The sequence below is a fragment of the Neoarius graeffei genome, chromosome 21 (assembly GCF_027579695.1).
Source record: "Neoarius graeffei isolate fNeoGra1 chromosome 21, fNeoGra1.pri, whole genome shotgun sequence".
Taxonomy (NCBI): Eukaryota; Metazoa; Chordata; class Actinopteri; order Siluriformes; family Ariidae; genus Neoarius; species Neoarius graeffei.
This window is the reverse complement of record NC_083589.1, coordinates 1,309,662-1,330,820: the sequence shown is the minus strand read 5'-3', so window position 1 is coordinate 1,330,820 and position 21,159 is coordinate 1,309,662. Positions and strand designations below refer to the sequence as shown.

General features: G+C 46.0%; 1 pseudogene; it reads left to right on the top strand.

The window, feature by feature from the left end:
- The first annotated feature begins 472 nt into the window (after positions 1-472).
- The window catches only part of LOC132869638 (myelin-associated glycoprotein-like), a 31,267-nt pseudogene continuing 10,580 nt past the window's right edge, over positions 473-21,159 (top strand).

The following is a 21,159-nucleotide window of genomic DNA, read 5'->3' as shown; positions in this document are numbered from 1 at the left end:
CACTTTGCTTTCACAATGCACAAACATGAAGTGTGTTCAGACCATCTCTAAAACCCTGAAGAGCTGAGAGGAATAAACATCATCTCTAAATACAGAGAGGTTCTCAGACGTCCTGTTTCTCTGAGGGTTCCTCTGACTTTCACTTCTCTAATCTTCATCTCTCTGCGTCTCATGAATATTAAAGTCACCCTGAATAAATGAGCTGAGAGGAAAAACTATTTTCACATGTCTGAAGCTCAGTGGAGAAAAACAGCAGCACACTGAAAAGAGAGTCAATAAAAGAATAAATAATGAAACTGAGCCCTGAACAAAACTCAGATCTGATGATAAATTACATCAGGAACGTTTGGGAACATTGAGACGAAACATGATTAATTTCAGACTCAATCTGTACTTTATCAACTGATCCACATTACTCTGATTTCACATTTACACACTGATCCGTGTGTGTGTGTGTGTGTTCTCCAGGTGATCTTTCCTGAACAGAGAGATGAAATCAGCAGAGAAACTCATCCTCTTTTGTTTTCTGTTTGAAGGTTTGTGTAGAATTGATATTTAATGTGTGACCTGATAATGTAAGTGTGTTAAACTCAGGCAGGAACTCAATCAGTTTGGTGTGAGTCTGTAACACAACTGCAGTTTGGAGGAAATATTTCTACACACTTTAAATTAATGGTGTGTGTGTGTGTGTGTGTGTGTGTGTGTGTGTGTGTGTGTGTGTGTGTGTGTTTGCAGCTGTTTTGTGTCGAGATTTCTCCATCATGCTCCCAGAGGGTGTAGAAGCTGTGAGAGGACTCTGTGTTCTCATCCCCTGCAGTTTTGAGATTAAGGAAGTCTCTAAATCAGACCTCCAGAAAGGTCCTACAGGATTCTGGTTAAAAGATGGCACTGATCATAATAAAATCAAAGTCTTTAACTCAAAAGTAACTGAAGAGAACAAAATTGAAGGGAAACTAATAGGAGACCTCCTCAAGAAGAACTGCACCACCGTCTTCTACAACATCACACAGAGTGACAGTGGACCATATTACTTTAGAATAGAAGCTTCAGGAGGACTGAAATACACTTACACGTCTCCATCAGTATCTCTAAGAGTGGGAGGTGAGAGCTGCAGCAGTGTGTGTGTACAGTGTAACTGTAATTACACTAACGATGCACTGGAACACATTTAAAACTCATCTCTAATGTGATACTGTGTGTTTATCTCAGACTGTCCAATCAATCCCTCAATAACACTGTATAAGGAGGATCGGGGGAGGTGGAGGACCAAAATGAGGTGGTGGAGGGAACTTCAGTGAGTCTCGTTTGCTCTGCTCCAGCTCCTCCATGTCTCTTAAAGCCACCCACTTTTAGCTGGAACTTCCTGCCTGAGGAGAGAAGACAGGAGCAGAACAACAACACCAGCTTCAGCTCCTCTCAGCTGACCTTCAGCGCTACTCACCTGCATCATGGACTCGATTTCACCTGCACTGCCACCTACCAGCTCCAGAACAACAACAAATCAGCACACAGCTCTCTTACTCTACATGTTCTGTGTAAGTGCTGATTAATCACTTCACTCCACTTTAATCATTTATGGAGTCTCTTAAATCCTGTTCTTCCTCTTTTAGATGGTCCTAGAAACACATCAGTATCAGCGTCTCCATCTGCTTCAGTACTTTTGGGCAGTTCAGTGTCTCTGCATTGCAGCAGTGATGGAAACCCAGCAGTGCAGATCTACACCTGGTACAGAGAGAACAGAGAGCAGATAGGAACCGGGAACCATCTCACCATCAACACCACTGATTCTACACACAGGGGTTTATACTACTGTAGAGCTCAAAACCAGCACAGAGATCAAAACTCATCTGTGTACCTGGATGTTCAGTGTGAGTTCAGTGTTGGAACTTTGCTAATGCTACACCATATGGCTCATATTAACATGGACTCAGTAAATTCTATAAAACCCAACTGCAGTGGTGCTTGAAAGTTTGTGAACCCTTTAGAATTTTCTATATATCTGTCTAAATACTATGACCTAAAACATCATCAGATTTTCACACAAGTCCAAAAAGTAAATAGAACCCAGTTAAACAAACGAGACAAAAATATTATACTTGGTCATTTATTTATTGAGGAAAATTATCCAATATTACATATCTGTGAGGAGCAAAAGTATGTGAACCTTTGCTTTCAGTATCTGGTGTGACTCCCTTGTGCAGCAATAACTGCAACTAAACGTTTGCAGTAACTGTTGATCAGTCCTGCACACTGGCTTGGAGGAATTTTAGCCCATTCCTCCATACAGAACAGCTTCAACTCTGGGATGTTGGTGGGTTTCCTCACATGAACTGCTCGCTTCAGGTCCTTCCACAACATTTCGATTGGATTAAGGTCAGGACTTTGACTTGGCCATTCCAAAACATTTTTATTCTTCTTTAACCATTCTTTGGTCGAATGAATGTCTTGCTACATGACCCACCTTCTCTTGAGATTCAGTTCATGGACAGATGTCCTGACATTTTCCTTTAGAATTCACTGAAATAATTCAAAATTCATTGCTCCATCAATTATGGCAAGCTATCCTGGCCCAGATGCAGCAAAACAGGCCCAAACCATGATACTACCACCACCATCAGTGTGTTTACATGCACATAGAGAAAATCAAATTTCTGCCATTGCTCGACTGAAATCGAAGTTCTAAATGCCATGGAAACACCTTAGCTCGGCTGAAATCGAACCGAACTTGACTTCTCGTAATCGAGCTACACGACCTAGATTATGCAATTTTGGCCGAGCTACTTAGTGCATGTATATCCTATCGAGCTACGTAGTCAAGCTACTTACTTCAGCACTGCCCCTTCCGGAAGTGACGAGTGACGAGACCACAAGCGGGAAACACAACAGCCTAGGTCGGCATGACAATGAATCATGACAACGGCATGAATCTTTTCTTTTTGTGGCATTGTTTGCACTGTTAAAATTTAGCTCACTTAATGTATCACCAAATACATCTGTACAGCTGTTGCATAGCTGTGAATTGTGTACATAAACAAGTCATTTTATTTGTGTGTGTACCGTATATATATACCGGTATGTCCAAGATCTGAAGAATGTCAATAAAAACAAAACAATTGAACTTTTTGTGTGTTTATTAAGACATAAGTTAAATTGTAAGCAAAAAATAATAATTTTTGTAAGCAAAAAATGGACTTTAGAAAAATATACAATTGTGCAAAATAAGTTGTCTTATAAAACAGTGGTCTGTGCAGGACAGTTTGTAGCCATACAGTCTGTTAGAGCAAGCCTAACAGCTTGAGCACGGAACTTGTGAACACGGAACTGCCAGTGTTGCCAGATTGGGCGGTTTTAAGTGCATTTTGGTGGATTTGAACATGTTTTGGGCTGGAAAACGTCAGCAGTATCTGGCAACACTCCTGATAACTTTGTTTATATGCTTGAATAGCTCTTCTTCATGATGACAACCGGAAGTGTACCAACATGATGGGGCGTGTAGCGCCACCTGTGGCTCGGGTGCACAATGTACCTCACACAATAGCTCGATTTCCTTGTGTGCATGTAGGATTGGATTTCTCTGGCACCCCTGCTGGGACCCTTAGCTCGATTACCAACAATAGCTCAATTTAGATATGCATGTAAATGCACTGCATGCTTCACAGATGGCTAAAGGTTCTTAGGCTGGAATGCAGTGTTTTCCTTTCTCCAAACAATGCTTCTCATTTTAACCAAAAAATTATATTTTGGTCTCATCCGTCCAAAAAACATATTTCTGTTAGCCTTCTGGCTTGTCCATGTGATCTTCAGCAAACTGCAGACGAGCAGCAATGTTCTTTTTGGAGAGCAGTGGCTTTCTCCTTGCAGCCCTGCCATGCATACCATTGTTGTTCAGTGTTCTCCTGATGGTGGACTCATGAACATTAACATTAGCCAATGTGAGAGAGGCCTTCATTTGCTTAGAAGTTACCCTGGGGTCCTTTGTGACCTGGCCGACTATTACATGCCTTGCTCTTGGAGTGATCTTTGTTGGTCGACCACTCCTGGGGAGGGTAACAATGGTCTTGAATTTCCTCCATTTGTACACAATCAGTCTGACTGTGGATTGGTGGAGTCCAAACTCTTTAGAGATGGTTTCGTAACCTTTTCCAGCCAAATGAGCATCAACAACGCTTTTTCTGAGGTCCTCAGAAATCTCCTTTGTTCGTGCCATGATACACTTCCACAAGCATGTGTTGTGAAGATCAGACTTTGATAGATCCCTGTTCTTGAAATAAAACAGGGTGCCCACTCACACCTGATTGTTATCCCATTGATTGAAAACACCTGACTCTAATTTCACCTTCAAATCAACTGCTAATCCTAGAGGTTCACATACTTTTCCCACTCACAGATATGGAATATTGGATCATTTTCCTCAATAAATAAATGAGCAAGTATAATATTTTTGTCTCATTTGTTTAACTGGGTTCTCTTTATCTACGTTTAGGACTTGTGTGAAAATCTGATGATGTTTTAGGTCATATTTATGGAGAAATATAGAAAATTCTAAAGGGTTCACAAACTTTCAAGCACCACTGCAGTTCAAAAGGTCAGATTACATTGGAATTGCTCGACCATCACACCTCTATTGCCTCCTGTTTTTGCTGCTTTAGATGTTCCTAAAAACACATCCGCATCTCCATCAGTGCTTTTGGGCAGTTCAGTGTCTCTGCATTGCAGCAGTGATAGAAACCCAGCAGTGCTGAACTACACCTGTCAGGGACCAGACAGGAGAGGAGATCAAATGCACTCAAACCACAGTTTATTAATAACAGGGGAAAAGGGAGTTGGGAGAATGTGTGTGAAGTTCAGTAGCAGGAAGACTGAGAGGCAGGGATGGCTGGTGGGAGCGTGGTGGTGATGTCTGACGTCTCCCATCCAAGTACTGACCAGAACCAGCCCTGCTTAGCTTCTGAGATCAGACAGGATCAGGCATTGTCAGAGAGGTGTGGCTGTAGGCTGACAGCACTTGGGTTTCAGGCAGTCTCCCAGCAGTAGTCCCTCAGCAGGCTAGAGTTAGGGAGCAGGCTGGAACACAGAGTCACAGGTCAGATAGCAAGCTAGGGGACAGAAATACAGGGTCAGGTTACCAGGGCTGGAGAGTAGGGCTCCAGGCAGGGCTGCTCACACCAGGCTGATGGAGAGGCAGGTGAGCAGCAGGGCTGGGCAGGCTGGAGCTCAGGCGAAGGTACAGGAGAGGCAGGCAAGAGGCAGGGTCGACAGGACAGAAGGCAGATCAGGTTACCGGGGCTGGAGAGCGGACAGAGTCAGATGGAACAGAATATCGTCAGGAGTCAGAGTAGTAGGAACACAGAGCAGGTTATCACGCTGGAAGTTGCAGACGATCTGACACAGAAGCTTGGGAGGACTGCAGCTTAAATACACACAGGGGGTAAGCAGGTGATCGGCAACAGCCAATGACAGCCACTGGAAGTTAATAAGAGGAAGTGAGTGCGGGCGTGGCCGGTAATGCTGAGTGGAGATGTTACCTGAAGAGAGAAGCCCACAGGTAGGATCATGTCAGACCCCCCCCCCCCCCCTCAAGGGACAGCTCCAGAAGTCCCTAGCCACAGATCCACCAAGACAGGCGGGAGGAGGGGGAATACCGGTGGAGGGTCAGAATTCCTATGACCGGTCCGTGTCCAAGGCCTCAGGATCTGGTTCAGAATCGGACTCGGGGACAGTAGCGGTTGGCGCATCGTCATTCCGACCAGGGCCCTTTGGTCGACCCCTCCGGTTGGCCGGCTGGTCTGGATGCAGGTGATGAAAGGTGCTGATGAGGGTACGGTCTAAGATTCTCCCAGCAGGAACCCACATCCTCTCCTCAGGATCATAGCCCTCCCAATCCACCAGGTATTGGAGGCCCCTGCCCCTGCGCCATGACTTCAGCAGTCGCCAGATGGAGTAGACCGGGCCACCATCGATGAGATGAGGAGGAGGAGGAGAAGGTGCAGCTGGGACCAGCGGGCTCTCGTGCACTGGCTTAATCTTTGAGACATGGAAGGTGGGGTGCACTCTCATAGACTTGGGCAGTCGGAGCCGGACAGCAGACTGGCTGATTATCCTCTGGATCGGGAATGGTCCGATGAACCGAGGTGCCAGCTTACAAGACTCCACCTGGAGGGGCAGGTCCTTGGCTGACAACCACATCTTCTGGCCCACCTGGTAGGTGGGCGCAGGCGTCTTCTGCCAGTTGGCTCCAATGGAGTAGCTGGTGACTGACTTGAGGAGTGCAGCGCGGGCTTGAGACCAGGTGTGGCGGCATCGGCGTGCATAGGTGAGGGCAGACGGGCAGGTGACCTCTCCCTCCTGGCTGGGGAACAGGGGTGGTTGGTAGCCATACACGCAGTGGAATGGGGACAGTCCAGTGGCTGAGCTGGTGAGGGAGTTGTGGGAGTATTCCACCCACAGCAGGTGCTCACACCAGGCCGTAGGATTACGTGACACCATGCACTGAAGTGCCTTCTCCAACTCCTGGTTAGTCCGCTCTGACTGGCCGTTGGACTGGGATCGGAATCTGGAGGTGAGGCTGGCGGTGGCCCTGAGTAGGTGACAGAATTCCTTCCAGTACAAGGAGGTGAATTGCGGCCCCCGGTCCAAAATGATGTCCCTGGGCAGCCCATGGATGCGGAAGACCTGCTGCAGGATGATCTGGGCGGTGTCTTTGGCCGACGGTAGTTTAGGGAGGGGAACAAAGTGTGCCATCTTACTAAAGCGGTCCACGATGGTGAGTATGACAGTCATCCTGTTAGAAGGGGGCAGACCCGTAACAAAATCCAGGGAAATGTGGGACCAGGGTTGCATTGGCACAGGCAGAGGCTGGAGCAAACCGGCAGGAGGCCGGCTGGAGGACTTATTCTGATTACAGGTAGGGCAGGCTCGGACGAAGTCTCGCACATCCCTGCTCATAGAAGACCACCAGAACCGCTGGGCAAGCAGGTGGTAGGTGTGAGTGGAACCAGGGTGGCAGGCTAGATGGGAGTCGTGTCCCCATAGTATAACCTGGGATCGCAGGTCTTCAGGAACAAAGAGGTGACTTGCAGGGCATGCACTGGGGCTGGGTTGGTCACGGAGGGCTTCCCACACTCGTTCTTCGATGTCCCAGGTCAGAGCAGCAACGATACAGGGGTCAGGTAGGATGGGAGCCGGATCCTTGGAGGGGGGATCATCCTTTTGGAACTGGCGGGAGAGTGCGTCAGGCTTGGTGTTGCGAGATCCAGGCCAGTATGAAAGAGTGAAATTGAATCTGGTGAAAAAGAGAGCCCAGCGGGCCTGTCTGGGGTTGAGTCGTTTGGCGGTGCAGATGTATTCCAGATTCTTATGGTCTGTCCAGACCAGGAATGGGACTACGCACCCCTCCAGCCAGTGACGCCATTCCTCCAGGGCGAGCTTGACTGCCAGCAGTTCCCGGTTGCCTATGTCGTAATTGCGTTCGGCCGGCGATAGCCGGCGGGAGAAGAACGCACAGGGGTGGAGTTTGTTGTCATCCGCTGACCTCTGTGAGAGCACTGCCCCAACTCCCACATCTGAGGCATCCACCTCAACGATGAATTGCCGCTCCGCATCTGGAGGATGGGAGCAGTGGTGAACTGAGCCTTGAGGGTGGCAAAGGCTTCGTTGGCAGCCAGAGTCCAGGTGAAGGGCTGTTTGGTGCTGGTCAAGGCGGTGAGGGGTGACGCAATGGTGCTATAATTATGAATGAATTTCCTGTAGAAATTTGCGAAGCCCAAGAACTGCTGAAGCTTCTTCCTGCTCTCTGGTACTGGCCATGAAGTCACTGCTGAGACTTTGGCAGGGTCCATCTGGATGCTCCCCTCTGCCACGATGTACCCCAGGAACCCCACAGACTTGGTGTGAAACACTTCTCTGCCTTGATGAAGAGGGAGTTTTCAAGGAGACGACGGAGCACTTGCTGGACATGCTGGGTGTGTTCGGACAGGGTCTTTGAGAAGATCAGGATGTCGTTGAGGAAAACGAACACGAACTTGTTCAACATATCTCGCAGGACATCATTCACCAGAGCCTGGAATACCGCTGGTGCGTTGGTAAGGCCAAACGGCATCACCCGGTATTCATAGTGACCGGTGGGGGTGTTGAACACAGTCTTCCACTCGTTTCCCTCCTTTATCCAAACCAGGTGGTAGGCATTCCGGAGATCGAGTTTGGTGAAGGCCGTGGCTCCCTGGAGCAGCTCGAAGGCAGAGGTAAGCAGTGGGAGAGGGTATCGGTTCTTGATGGTGATGTCGTTGAGACCCCTGTAATCGATGCAGGGGTGCAGGGATCCATCCTTCTTTCCCACGAAGAAGAACCCAGCGCCGGCGGGAGAAGAGGATGGATGGATGAGGCCGGCAGCCAGAGAGTCACTGATGTAGGCCTCCATCGCCTTCCTTTCCAGGGTGTACAGAGAGTAGAGACGGCCCTTGGGTGGTGCAGTGCCTGGGAGGAGATCAATGGCGCAGTTGTAGGGCCGGTGATGGGGCAAGGAAGTGGCCTTGGCTTTGCTGAATACCTCCTGAAGGCTGTGATAACACACTGGGACATTAGTGAGGTCGGGGGCAGAGCTGGCAGGTGGAGTACGAGAGGTTAGAGTGGCAGCTCGTAAGCAGGTCTGGTGGCAGTCCTTGCCCCATTCTCTTATCGCTCCAGTGGCCCAGTCGAGGTGAGGACTGTGCTGGTGGAGCCATGGATAGCCCAGGATGAGAGGTTGGCCGGGGGAACGGAGCAGGTGAAACTGGATAGTTTCGTGGTGGTTACTAGACAGAGTCATTGGGACAGGGGCAGTGAGGCAGGTGACGGTGCCAAGGAGATGACCATCCAGCGCCCTGGCTGGAACGGGAGAGGATAAATGATGGCTTTGCAGACCCAACTGGTGCGCAAGCTCGGTGTCCATGATGTTAGCCTCAGTGCTAGAGTCAACCAGGGCGGCCAGGGTGTGGGTGGAATCCGACAGACGAAGGCAAACTTGGAGCATAGGCTTCTGGCTGGTGGAGGATTGGAGGATCATTGAACCCAGCCGGGCCCCTCCTATGTCCGGCGAGCTTGGGCTTCTCCATGCGCTGATGACTGACTGAGTCTGGCGGGCCCTCTCTTGTCGACGGGTCTGGACCCGACGGTCAATGCGGACAGCCAGGGCGATGGCCTCATCGAGTGTTGACGGTTGTTTGTACGAGACCAATTTGTCCTTCATGTAGTCGGCCAGGCTGTGCAGAAAGGCGTCCACCAGTGCCTGCATGTTCCACTTGCTGCACCGGGCCAAGGTCCGGAAATCGATCGAGTAGTCAGCCACTGTACGTCTGCCTTGGCGAATACTCATCAGTCCTCCGGATGCCTCTACTGATGATGAGCCCAGGTCAAAGACCTTAATCATCTCCGCTGCAAACAGGGAGAAGGAGGCACACGCCGGCGTTCATACACAGCAGTCCCCCACAGGCGGGCGCAGCCAGTCAGATGAGTGATGATGAAGGCCACCTTCGCTGCCTCCGACGCGAAGGTTCTGGGCTGCAGGTCGAACAGCATCCGGCAGCTGGTCAGGAAAGCACGGACTTGGGAGGGGTCACTGTCAAAATGCTCCGGACTGTCGACCTTGGGTTCCGGGGCATCGAGTGCAGCAGGAGCACCTCCTGGAGCTGGCAAGTCAGCGGCAGGTATGACAGGGGCTGATGCAACAAGGGGCGGCGGTGGTTGACTCGGAGGTGCAAGGGGTGCTAGGGCAGTGAGCAGCTGGAGTGCTTGGTCCAGTCATTGTTGCTGATGACCAAGCTGGTTCAGGGCTGCAACATCGGCAGACATCTGACTGACATCTCCTTCGGTGCGCTGCAGCCAGTCTAGGGCAGAGGGTTCGGGCGCTGACTCCATGTCTTGGTCAGATCGTTCTGTCAGGGACCAGACAGGAGAGGAGATCAAATGCACTCAAACCACAGTTTATTAATAACAGGGGAAAAGGGAGTTGGGAGGATGTGTGTGTGAAGTTCAGTGGCAGGAAGACTGAGAGACAGGGATGGCTGGTGGGAGCATGGTGGTGATGTCTGAGGTCTCCCATCCAAGTACTAACCAGGCCCGACCTTGCTTAACTTCTGAGATCAGACAGGATCAGGCATTGTCAGAGTAGTTTGGCTGCAAGCTGCCAGCCCTTGGTGTTCAGGCGGTCTCCCAGCGAGCAGGCTCTCAGCAGGCAGACAGGACAGGGCTGAAGAGTTGACAGAGTCGATGCCTTGAAAGACGATCTGACACTGAAGCTTGGGAGGACTGCAGTTTAAATACACACAGGGAAGGGAGCAGGTGATAGGCAACAGCCAATGACAGCCACTGAAAGTCAAATGAGAGTTAAGGATGGTAATTGACAGCAGGTGAGCCTGATGGGGAAGGAGCATGCGGGCATGGCAGGTAATACTGAGCGGAGAGGAGTGGAATGTAAACTGATGAGAGGAAAACCACAGGTAGGACCATGACAGTGTCCCTCATTTGGATATAAGAAAGTTGGCAACCCTAGTGCACCGATGCAACAACTCCACACCGCCCGCATTGTTTAGACCAGGGATCAGCTGATCTAACTGAAGCTGGCCGCTCTAGCGACAAGACCAGAGGAGATCCCTGTGGTAATTTGGGGGAAAACACACAGAGGATGCAGAGGAAATAAGAAGCTATGGAGGAAGAGGGTGGCTTTGAGACAACGGAAGCTCATTGAAAAATCTTATAAGCAGTGTCTCCCCTCTTTCATCATGGGGAACCTGAGGTCCCTCGGGAATAAAGCGGACGAGCTGATGGCACTGGCCCAGAGTCAGATGGAACATTAGGAGTGCAGTTTAATGTGCTTCATGGAGACATGGCTGCACCGGGATGTTCCCGACAACAATGCTACAATCAAGGGCTTCCACACGGTGCATGCGGACAGAGACTGCGCTAGGAGCGGTAAGCCCAAAGGGGGAGAGCTCGCCATTCTTGTGAACAACTGGTGGTGTAACCCAGCTCACATCACCGTGAAGGAGCGCATCTGCAGCCCGGATGTTGAACTGTGTGCTGTCGGACTTCGTCCATATTATCTGCCCAGGGAGTTTTCTAATGTCATCATGGTGGCTGTTTATGTCCCCCCCTCCCCTCTGCAAACCTGAACACTGCCTGTGACACTATTCACTCTGCAATAGCCCGGCTACACACTCAACACCCGAGTGCATTCATTGCTATCTCAGGTGACTTTAATCATTTTAATTTGAACAAAACACTTTCCACTTTCACCCAATTTGTGAACTGTCCTACCAGAGAGGGAAGAACAAGACCTGCTGTATGCTAATGTTAAAGAGGCTTACAGCTCTTCCCCCCTCCCCCCACTCGGACAACTTTGTCACGTGGCGCAGGAAGAACCACCTACAGCTCAGCGTGACGAAGACGAAAGAACTGGTGGTTGATCTGAAGAGAATCAGGGCTCCGGTGAACCCTGTTAACATCCAATGGGTCAGTGTGGACATGGTGGAGGAATATAAGTACCTGGGGGTGTACTTGGATAATAAACTGGATTGGTCCAAAAACATGGACACAGAAAAAAGGGCCAGAGCCGTCTCTATTTTCTGAGACGGCTGAGGTCCTTCAACATCTGCCAAACGATGCTGCAGATGTTCTATGAGTCTGTGGTGGCCAGTGCCATCCTGTACACTAGGGCTGCATGATTCTGGAAAAAATGTGAATCACGATTTTTTTGCTTAGAATTGAGATCACGATTCTTTGGCACGATTTTTTTATACAAAATGTTTATTGCACTGTTTATAACATCTGCATTGCTGAGGTTATTTATTTTTTATTTGTCTTTTATTTATTTATCTTTTTATTTATCCTGTTTTATTAATTTTATAGGCCTAGTTATTCTGCTTAATTTATTTTTGTCTACATCCATGTGTTTTCTTCATCTGTTATCCTGATTTTTGTGGATTTGTTAGATTGTACCTGTTTTATATACTTCAATTAAAAAAAAAAAAGTTAGGCTACGATGCATGGCTGAATGTAACATGAGAAAATGGAGAATGGATTGCATCATTCTTATTTACTAGTTTATGAGTTCAGTTTCTGCACTACATTACACACATTCATATTAGTCTTACAGTTACATCGACTTTTTTTGTTTAAATAATACTTAATAAGATTAATATTTACTGTTAATGATTAATTTAGGCCAGTGCTCGATTTTGGTTGTTTAAAATACCTAAGGGGTACTGGGTAAACTAGGTCCATGGTGCGAAATATTTATAAACATCTGATAAAAACCCGCCGAACTAACGTCAAACCCGCCCAATTTTTGTCAACTAGCCCAAGCCATTTTTTGCCCGCAAAGTAGAATTCAAAACCCCCCAATTGGGTGAGAAACCACCCAATCTGGCAACACTGGTTTCCACACACTCAACTGCAGGCAGGCTTCCTCCACTGACTGAATCGTAAAGATGCTTTACCATAGGTCGAGGGAGGAGTCAGTGGCAGTGCTGCCTTTAGGGGTGCTTGAGAAAATCCGGGAAGAAATGGGAGCATTTTTTTGTGATGCCGCTTGTGAAATAAAATGCTTAAGAATCGTTGTGTTTCGAAATGAGATCACGTGTATGTGTGAATCGAGATCGCGATTTTTTAACGATTTATCGTGCAGCCCTGCTGTATGCTGTCGTCTGCTGGGGCAGCGGCTTGAAAGTGAAGGACACTAGCAGACTCAATAAGATCATCAGGAAGGCCGGCCATGTTGTAGGCGAGGAACTGGACTCTCTGACAGTGGTGCTGGAGAAGAGGACACTGTTGAAAATAAAGACAGACAATCTTAGACTGTCCTTCCCACCCTCTACATGAGGAGCTGATCAGCCACAGGAGCACATTCAGTAAATGGCTGATTCTTCCATGCTGCACAACTGAGAGACACAGGAAATCATTCCTACCTGTTGCAATCAAGCTGTACAATGCCACTGTATAACTGTGGTACACTGTCTTACCATGTATACTGTATCCTTAACTCAGGTGCAATATATGTATATAGGAATCATGGATATAGAATCACTTAATTTTGGTTTTATTTGAAGTTATTGAACTTCTGTAAATTTATTTTATTTTATTTTATCTCATCTCATCTCATTTTCATCCGCTTATCTGGGGCCGGGTCACGGAGGCAGCAGTCTGAGCATGGAAGCCCAAACTTCCCTCTCCCCAGACACCTCAGCCAGCTCCTCGGGAAGAACACCGAGGCGTTCCCAGGCCAGCCGAGAGACATAGTCCCTCCAGCATGTCCTGGGTCTTCCCCGGGGCCTTCTCCCGGGGGGACATGCCTGGAACACCTCCACAGGGAGGCATCCAGGAGGCATCCAAAAGAGATACCCGAGCCACCTCAGCTGATTCCTCTCGATGTGGAGGAGCAGCGGCTCTACTCCAAGCTCCCCGAGTGACTGTGCTTCTCACCCTCCAGGATTCTCATCCCAGCCGCTTCACACTCGACTTCGCAGGGTGGCTGGGTGCTCCCTTTTATTTTATTTTTATTCTTTTTTCAGACAATTTTATCTTCTATTTTTAGACAAGTTTACTTCTTCTCTGATTCAGGAGCTTTGTAGCAAATTTGAATTTCCCTCTGGGGATTAATAAAGTAATTCTGATTCTGAGACAGGGATAACACTGATAAAGTTATCTTATGTCTCTGGGATGCTATAGAAGCATTGGCAATTTACCACCGGGGGGAGGGGGGTCTAGATGTCATGCTGAATCAGGTGGGTCCAGCCTGGCTCTGCTATGAACACATCTGCGTACTCGTCCAGCAGCTCTCCCAGCTCTTGGCGCTGTCATCCGGAGAGCTCTTCTCCAAGGTGGACCAGTGCATGCCCTGGAGGACCTGGGGATACAAGGGTGTGGGCTGAGAGCAGAGGAAGGGGCTCAACACAGTGGTACAGCAGATTGATATAATATACAGAACTCACAGCACCCCAAGATCTGCTCTTTCAGGAGCATGTAATTGTCTGCCACAGCTGGCGGGAGGCTGAAGTAGGCCAGTTGAGCCTCCCTGGTGAGGAGGGAAGCCAGAGCTTTTTTAAATGAGAATTGAGAATTTTCTGAATCACAACTTATTCCTGATTGGAATTGCGCAGTGCTTTAGGGGAACTGAATCTGAGGATGGTGGAGATGTGTTGCTCAACTGAAAGACCAAACTCATCATCCATTTATTACTTTAGAACTTTCATTTCTTATGACATTTCTAATTTGTTCTAATCTTATGATCTCTCTCTCTCTCTCAGATGCTCCTCAGGTCTCTCCCTCCTCCAGCTGTAACACCACTCAGGATTTGATCATGTGTTACTGTGAGGTTCATGGAAATCCACCTCCTAAACTGGAGTGGCATGTCTCCAATCAAACTGCCCAAGACTCAGAAGCCATGCCCATCCAAGTGGAGTCTGGAGGCAATACAAGTTTAAGAAAATGTATTTTGTTTTCCATCCATCAATCACATAAGGACACGCCCACTCTGCACCGTGTTGGCTCCAATAATCTGGGCATGGCCTCTCAGGCCTTCTTCTTTACATCAAACACTCAGTACCCTGCTGAAGGTTAGAACAAAATCTATTCAGTGTGTTTTGTTCATTACTCGTTATTGTGACTTACGTCATTATTTTAAGATTTCATCTCATTATTTTGACATAACTACTCATGTCTAGTATTAGTGTCATGGTTGCGCCGAATACAGGGCAGAACTACAATACCTATCAGCCACTGCACATCTCCTGATCGCAACACTTACCATGTCACATGACTCTTTCTACTTGATTCAAAAATACTTGTTGAAACAAGTTTCTAAGTTAAACTAATCAGCAACTAAGTCAATATCATGAGATAATAATAATAATAATTTATCAGCCCAGTGGTTACAGGAGTGCTGGGTAGCTTCACTGATAGACGAGAAGGATATCTGAGCAACATCCATGTCGAGGTGAAACCCTTTACTATGTAGAAGATGGTTTTGCTTGGATCAGCGAGGATCCTCCGTAGGGCCCTGGATTGCTGAGGCTACTTGTTGTGGCCAGAACAGGACTCACCAGTACATATGTACTGTGAAGGAAATCATAGCAATAATAATAATAATAATAATAATAAGGAACTTTATCGTTGAGTATTTTGAGTAGTTTTTAAGCAGTTCACCAACAATTATGATTTTCAATTTATTAATGAATGATGCACTGCACGTTTTAACTCTTTAATGTCATGGAATGACCGTGAGGCTCGAGTCTTCAGGACAGAGGAGTTTGAGCTTTCCAGGTTCTCGGTAAGACGCTAAGCTCATTTTTTTAAAATAATTAAATTTCAAAGAGAATAAAAACAATAGAAGTGTGATGGAATTACTGTATCTAGTCACTATAACATAATCGAGAACAGGAAATAACTTCCATATTGGGAAATTCATGTGACTGACTGAGCCTTGGTTAGAGCCCTGAGTTTCACCTGTGAAGAGTGCATTGTTTGTTGTTGTTAAAAAAGGATAAACCAATAAACACCAGAGAGCTGTCTATGGGAGAAAAGAAAGTCATTTTCAAGCGAGGAAAAAAGGGAAAATTGATCAGACCCATTGCACAAGCATTGGGTATTGCCAATACAATGATTTGGGATGTCCTGAAAAAGAAAGGAACCACTGATGTACTAAGAACCAGACATGGAAAAGGTCAACTAACAAAAAAAAACAGGAGGTGTTGGTGGTCTGACTCAAAAGGGGCCAAGTTGTTTAACACATCTGGATGTAAATATTAGGAAATTAAAGCTGAAATTTTGATCTATCATCTCATATTAATCTCCTGACCTCAAACCCAAATGTCTTCAGTGTATAGCTAAAAAATACATAAAATAAGAATTGACCTTGCTGTTCCAATACTTTCAGAAGGTACTGTTTTATTTTAATCTAAGCTACATGTATCTCACAATTTCAGTGTCTTCCAAAAGTATTCATTCCCCTTGGTGTTTGTCCTGTGTTGTTGCATTACAAGCTGGAATTAAAATGGATTTTTGGAGGGTTGGTACCATTTGATTTACACAACATGTCTACCACTTTAAAGGTGAAAAATTGTTGTTTTATTGTGACACAAACAATAATTAAGATGAAAAACAGAAATTTGGAGTGTGCATAAGGATTCACCCCCTTTCGTATGAAACCCCGAAATAAGAGCTGGTCCAACCAATTCACTTCATAAGTCACATAATTAGTTGATTAAGATCCACCTGTGTGCAATCAAAGTGTCACATGATCTGTCACATGATGTCTGTATAAAATCAACCTGTTCTGGAAGGACCCTGACTCTGCAACACTACTAAGCAAACAACATGAAAACCAAGGAGCCTCCAAACAGGTCAGAGACAAAGTTGTGGAGAAGTATAGGGTTGAGTTATAAATATATCCCAAACTTTGAATATCCCACAGAGAACCATTAAATTCATTATAGCAAAATGGAAAGAATATGGCACCACTACAAACCCGACAAGAGAAGGCCACCCACCAAATCTCACAGACCGGGCAAGGAAGGCATTAATCAGAGATGCAACAAAGACACCAAAGATAACACTGAAGGAGCTGCAAAGATCCACAGCGGAGATGGGAGTATCTGTCCATAGGACCACTTTAAGCCAGACACTCCACAGAGCAGGGCTTTATAGAAGAGTGGACAGAAAAAAAAGTAATTGCTTCAGAAAACATGCTTGGAGTTTGCCCAGCAGCATGTGTCAGACTCCCCAAACACATGGAAGAAGATTCTCTGGTCAAATGAGACTAAAATTTATCTTTTTGGCCATCATGGGAAACACCATGTGTGGCACAAACCCATCACCCTGAGAACACCATTCCCACAGTGAAGCATGGTGGTGGTGGCATCATCATGCTGTGGGGATGTTTTTCATCTACAGGGACAGGAACGCTGGTCAGGACTGAAGGAAAGATGGATGGCACTAGATTCAGGGCAATTCTGGAGGGAAACCTGTTTGAGTCGGCCAAAGGTTTGAAATGGGGACAAAGGTTCACGTTCCAGCAGGGCAATGACCCTAAACATACTGTGAAAGCTACATTGGAGTGGTTTAAAGGGAAATGTTTAAATGTCTTGGAATGGCCAAATAAAGCCCAGACCTCAATCCAACTGAGGATCTGTGGTATAATTTGAAGATTGCTGTACACCAATGCAACCCATCTAACTTGAAGGAGTTGGAGCAGATTTCTCTTGAGGAATGGGCAAAAATCCAAGTGGCTAGATGTGCTAAGCTAATAGAGACATACCCCAATAGTATTGCAGCTGGAACTGCAGAAAAAGCTGCCTTTTCAAGTGACTTTTTTTTTTTGGGGGGGGGGGGGGGGTGAATACCTATGCACACTCTGGATTTCTGTTTTTTTTCATCTTAATTATTGTTTGTGTCACAATAAAACAACATCTTGCAGCTTTAAAGTGGTAGGCATGTTGTTTAAATCAAATGGTGCTAACCCCCCCCCAAAATCCATTTTAATTCCAGCTTGTAATGCAACAAAACAGGACAAACACCAAGGGGGATGAATACTTTTGCAAGATACTGTAATTTTGACCCTATGTTGATTTCAGAAAACCCAAGATAAACGAAAACTTGTGCAGCAAATTTTTTTTTATATTAAAGATATATGTTGTACAGTCATTTTGCCACAGAAAAAGAACAGCTCAAAGAAACTGTTGAAAGCCCAATATTGCCATGATATTCATGTCCATAATGTCATTCATATCTGGTTATGTAAACTTTTGACTGTAGCTGTACCATCCTTGGTGGCATGGTGGTGTAGTGGTTAGCACTGTCACCTCACAGAAAGAAGGTTCTGGGTTTGAGCCCAGTGGCTGACAGAGGCCTTTCTCTGTGGAGTTTGCATGTTCTCCCCATGTCTGCGTGGGTTTCCTCTGGGTGCTCTGGTTTTCCCCACAGTCCAAACACATGCAGGTTAGGATAATTGGTGGCTCTAAATTGACCAAAGGTGTAAATGGTTGTCTGCATCTATGTGTCAGCCCTGTGATGATCTAGTGACTTGTCCAGGGTGTACCCCGCCTCTCGCCCATAGTCAGCTGGGATCGGCTCCAGCTTGCCCGTGACCCTGCACAGGATAAGTGGTTACAGATAATGGATGGATGGATCATCCTCTTCATATGATGAGAAATCACTCCTCTTTATTACATTCTGCCAACAGCCATGAGCTGTCACTCCATTGTCGCTTATTTTTCCATGTTAAAAGTTTGGACATCATCCCACATTGCTTTATCACCATTACTTTCCTTTTGAGTGCCGAGCTGTCAATAAAGGGATTGCAATCCCTCGATTCACCACTAGGAGCTCTCTTTCAACATCGACCCTCTTGGAAACGTGGCATTGAAGAGATACAACAGCACAGTGTACTGTAACAGTGGGGTCTGTAATTCTGCAACTCACCACTAAAAGCCTTATTCATAGGGCAACCCTACTCAGCCATTCAGTGCAAAAGAAGAATCACAGAGTTACTACTCACTCTGGAGTGGACCAATGTGATAGGTTGCATTTCTGTGCAAACCACAGAATAAACTCACAAAAGGTGCTGCTGAAAATCTCTTGATGCAGTAGATCAGCTAGGACTGAAGCTTGGAAGCTTGGGGACTCAATTAACCCTGCTTCATGGCTCAGCAGTGTGATAGTAAAATTACAAGGCCAACAGCAATCAATCATGTTTCACAACTCAAGGTTATGGACATGGAATGACGAGGACAACACCATTCCCCCACCCTTCATGACTCAGGATTATGAACGTACTCGACACTCATGGGCTTCTCACACACCTTTCTGGCACTCTGATTTACACAGCATGCCTACCACTTTAAAGGATATGGGACATGGATTTTTACCTGGGCATAATTATGTATAAAGGACATAAGAAATGCCATCTAAATCACTGCAGGGCGTCAAAAATGTGAAAATCATCACATTATTCAAGTTTTTCTATACATCAGCATAAAACAAGGATTCGTTAATGAGCTAGGTGGTCACGTGACCCGTGACATCACAAAAACTTTCCAAGGAGCCAGTGCTTGGGAATCTAATGTAAAAAGGTTACCGAAATGGACACCATCGACAGTGATATTCCCGATGTTTCACCGAGATGTGAAGTTAGACCCTATCAATTTGAACCAATAGCTGGAAATTCACATGAACATAGATCTTGTCTTTACTCTGACGGGTCAGATGATTCTGAGAGTGAGAGTTCATTCAGTCCCCATGAAACTGAAAGCGGTCGGCTCGATAACACTTCCTGGTAAGTTAAAAACAATTCTGCTCAAAGGCTAATGATCTGTTGAAAGAAGTATTATTTTTGTATCATACATTGAAAGTTCATCATAGATCTAGCTAAAGTCCGTTGCAAGCTAGTTTTTTTTTTGCTGATATTTTTCGAGATTGATTGAGATACAATGCTTCCAGAGTCCGAGATGAAAACATTCAAAATGGCGAAACGAGTCAGAATTATGATAATCAATAATTGATACACCCAAAATTATAATACTAATCCTTACCTCGGCTTTCAGTCGGTTAGCGCAGAGGTCTTCAACAGGGGGGTCGCGAAATCGCACCGGATCACTCATATCAACAAAAATATTCCTGCCCTGTCCCCTGGCCTCCGTGCAGGGATGCAAACAGCGCGCCTTTCGGCGGATGCAGCCTTTTTCACGGCTGAATCGTGCAGATCCGATTTTTTTTAAAAAATAGCGATGTTGGTTCATGGAGCATGAGGCATGAAGTGTAAGGATGAGAGAGAGGCGGTTTGGGTCGGGAAGCTGCGCGCATTTGTGCAGCCTGGCGCAGGTGTGCGCTGCTTCCCGATTTGAACTGTTTTTTTTTTTTTCCTCATCCTTATGCTTCCTGTTTCATGTTTCATGAATTAATATCGCTCAGTACCTGAGTATTAATGTTGAAAGAATCCTCAGTGAAATGGTCCGAATACAGTTTGTGGGAAACAGTAGGTGCAAAGTTTTTTTCAACAGGTGTTCTGTAAAGTTGTCCTACCAAGCCTACTGCGCATGCGCGAAGCCTACTGCGCATGCGCAGGTGAGCCCACACTTTCCTCAGCTTCGGGTCCTTGGGGAATGCAAAAAAAACTTACTCCAGGGCATTTCCCATTGGAATTATTGCAACCATAAGCAGCACAATACACCATGATGTCCAATGTATGATGTTCAATGTACTTTAAAGACTATAAAAACAATTTTCTTGTCATCCACTTCTCCATTCATCTACCCGCTTGTGCTGTGCCCGAAAGTTTTTGTGACATATGATCACGTGACAGCGGCTCTTCCGGTTGCAAAAAATGCATTTCGGAAGTCGAGCAGAAATGCCATATAATCATCACGAATATAACGATTTTGCTGAATTTAATAGATGATTTTGTATTTGTTGATGCAATTAATTCATATTTTTAATGGAAAGAAACTGATATAGCGTGCTTTTATGTTTCATGTCCCATATCCTTTAAAAGGTGAAAATTGTTTTATTGTGACACAAACAAAAATTAAGATGGAAAAAAAAAATCTGGAATGTGCATAGGTAGATTTCTGTCTGTTTTTTTTTTTATCTTAATTACTGTTTGTCACAATAAAACAACAATTTGAATGAATACTTTTGTTAGACACTGTCTACATGTAAGGTAAGAATATACTGTCTACATGTAAGAATGTAAGGTATATAAGAACAGCACCTGCAATATTTTGTTAAATGTCCCTTAGCCAGTTTCACCTTGACCAGACACTTTTAGTAGCCATCAACAAGCTTCTGGGAGAGTTGTCTATTTGTCCTCTCTTCTTGGCAGAATTGGCAGGTTTCAATTAAATTCATGCATTTCCTGGCATTGACCTGATTTTTCAGCACATTCCACATAGGGTTGACATCAGGACTTGTTTTAAGCTTCATATCAGTCTGCTTTATCTTCCACAACAAGTTTTGATGTGTTTGGGGTCACTGTCCTGATGGAACACCCAGTTGTGTCCAAGTTTCATCAGTCTAGATGATGGATTGAGGTTATGCTGAGGAATTCTGAGGTTCTTCATTATGCCATCCACTTTGTACAATGCACCAGTTCCACTGGCAGCAAAACAGCCTGAGAGCCTGATGCTACCACCACCA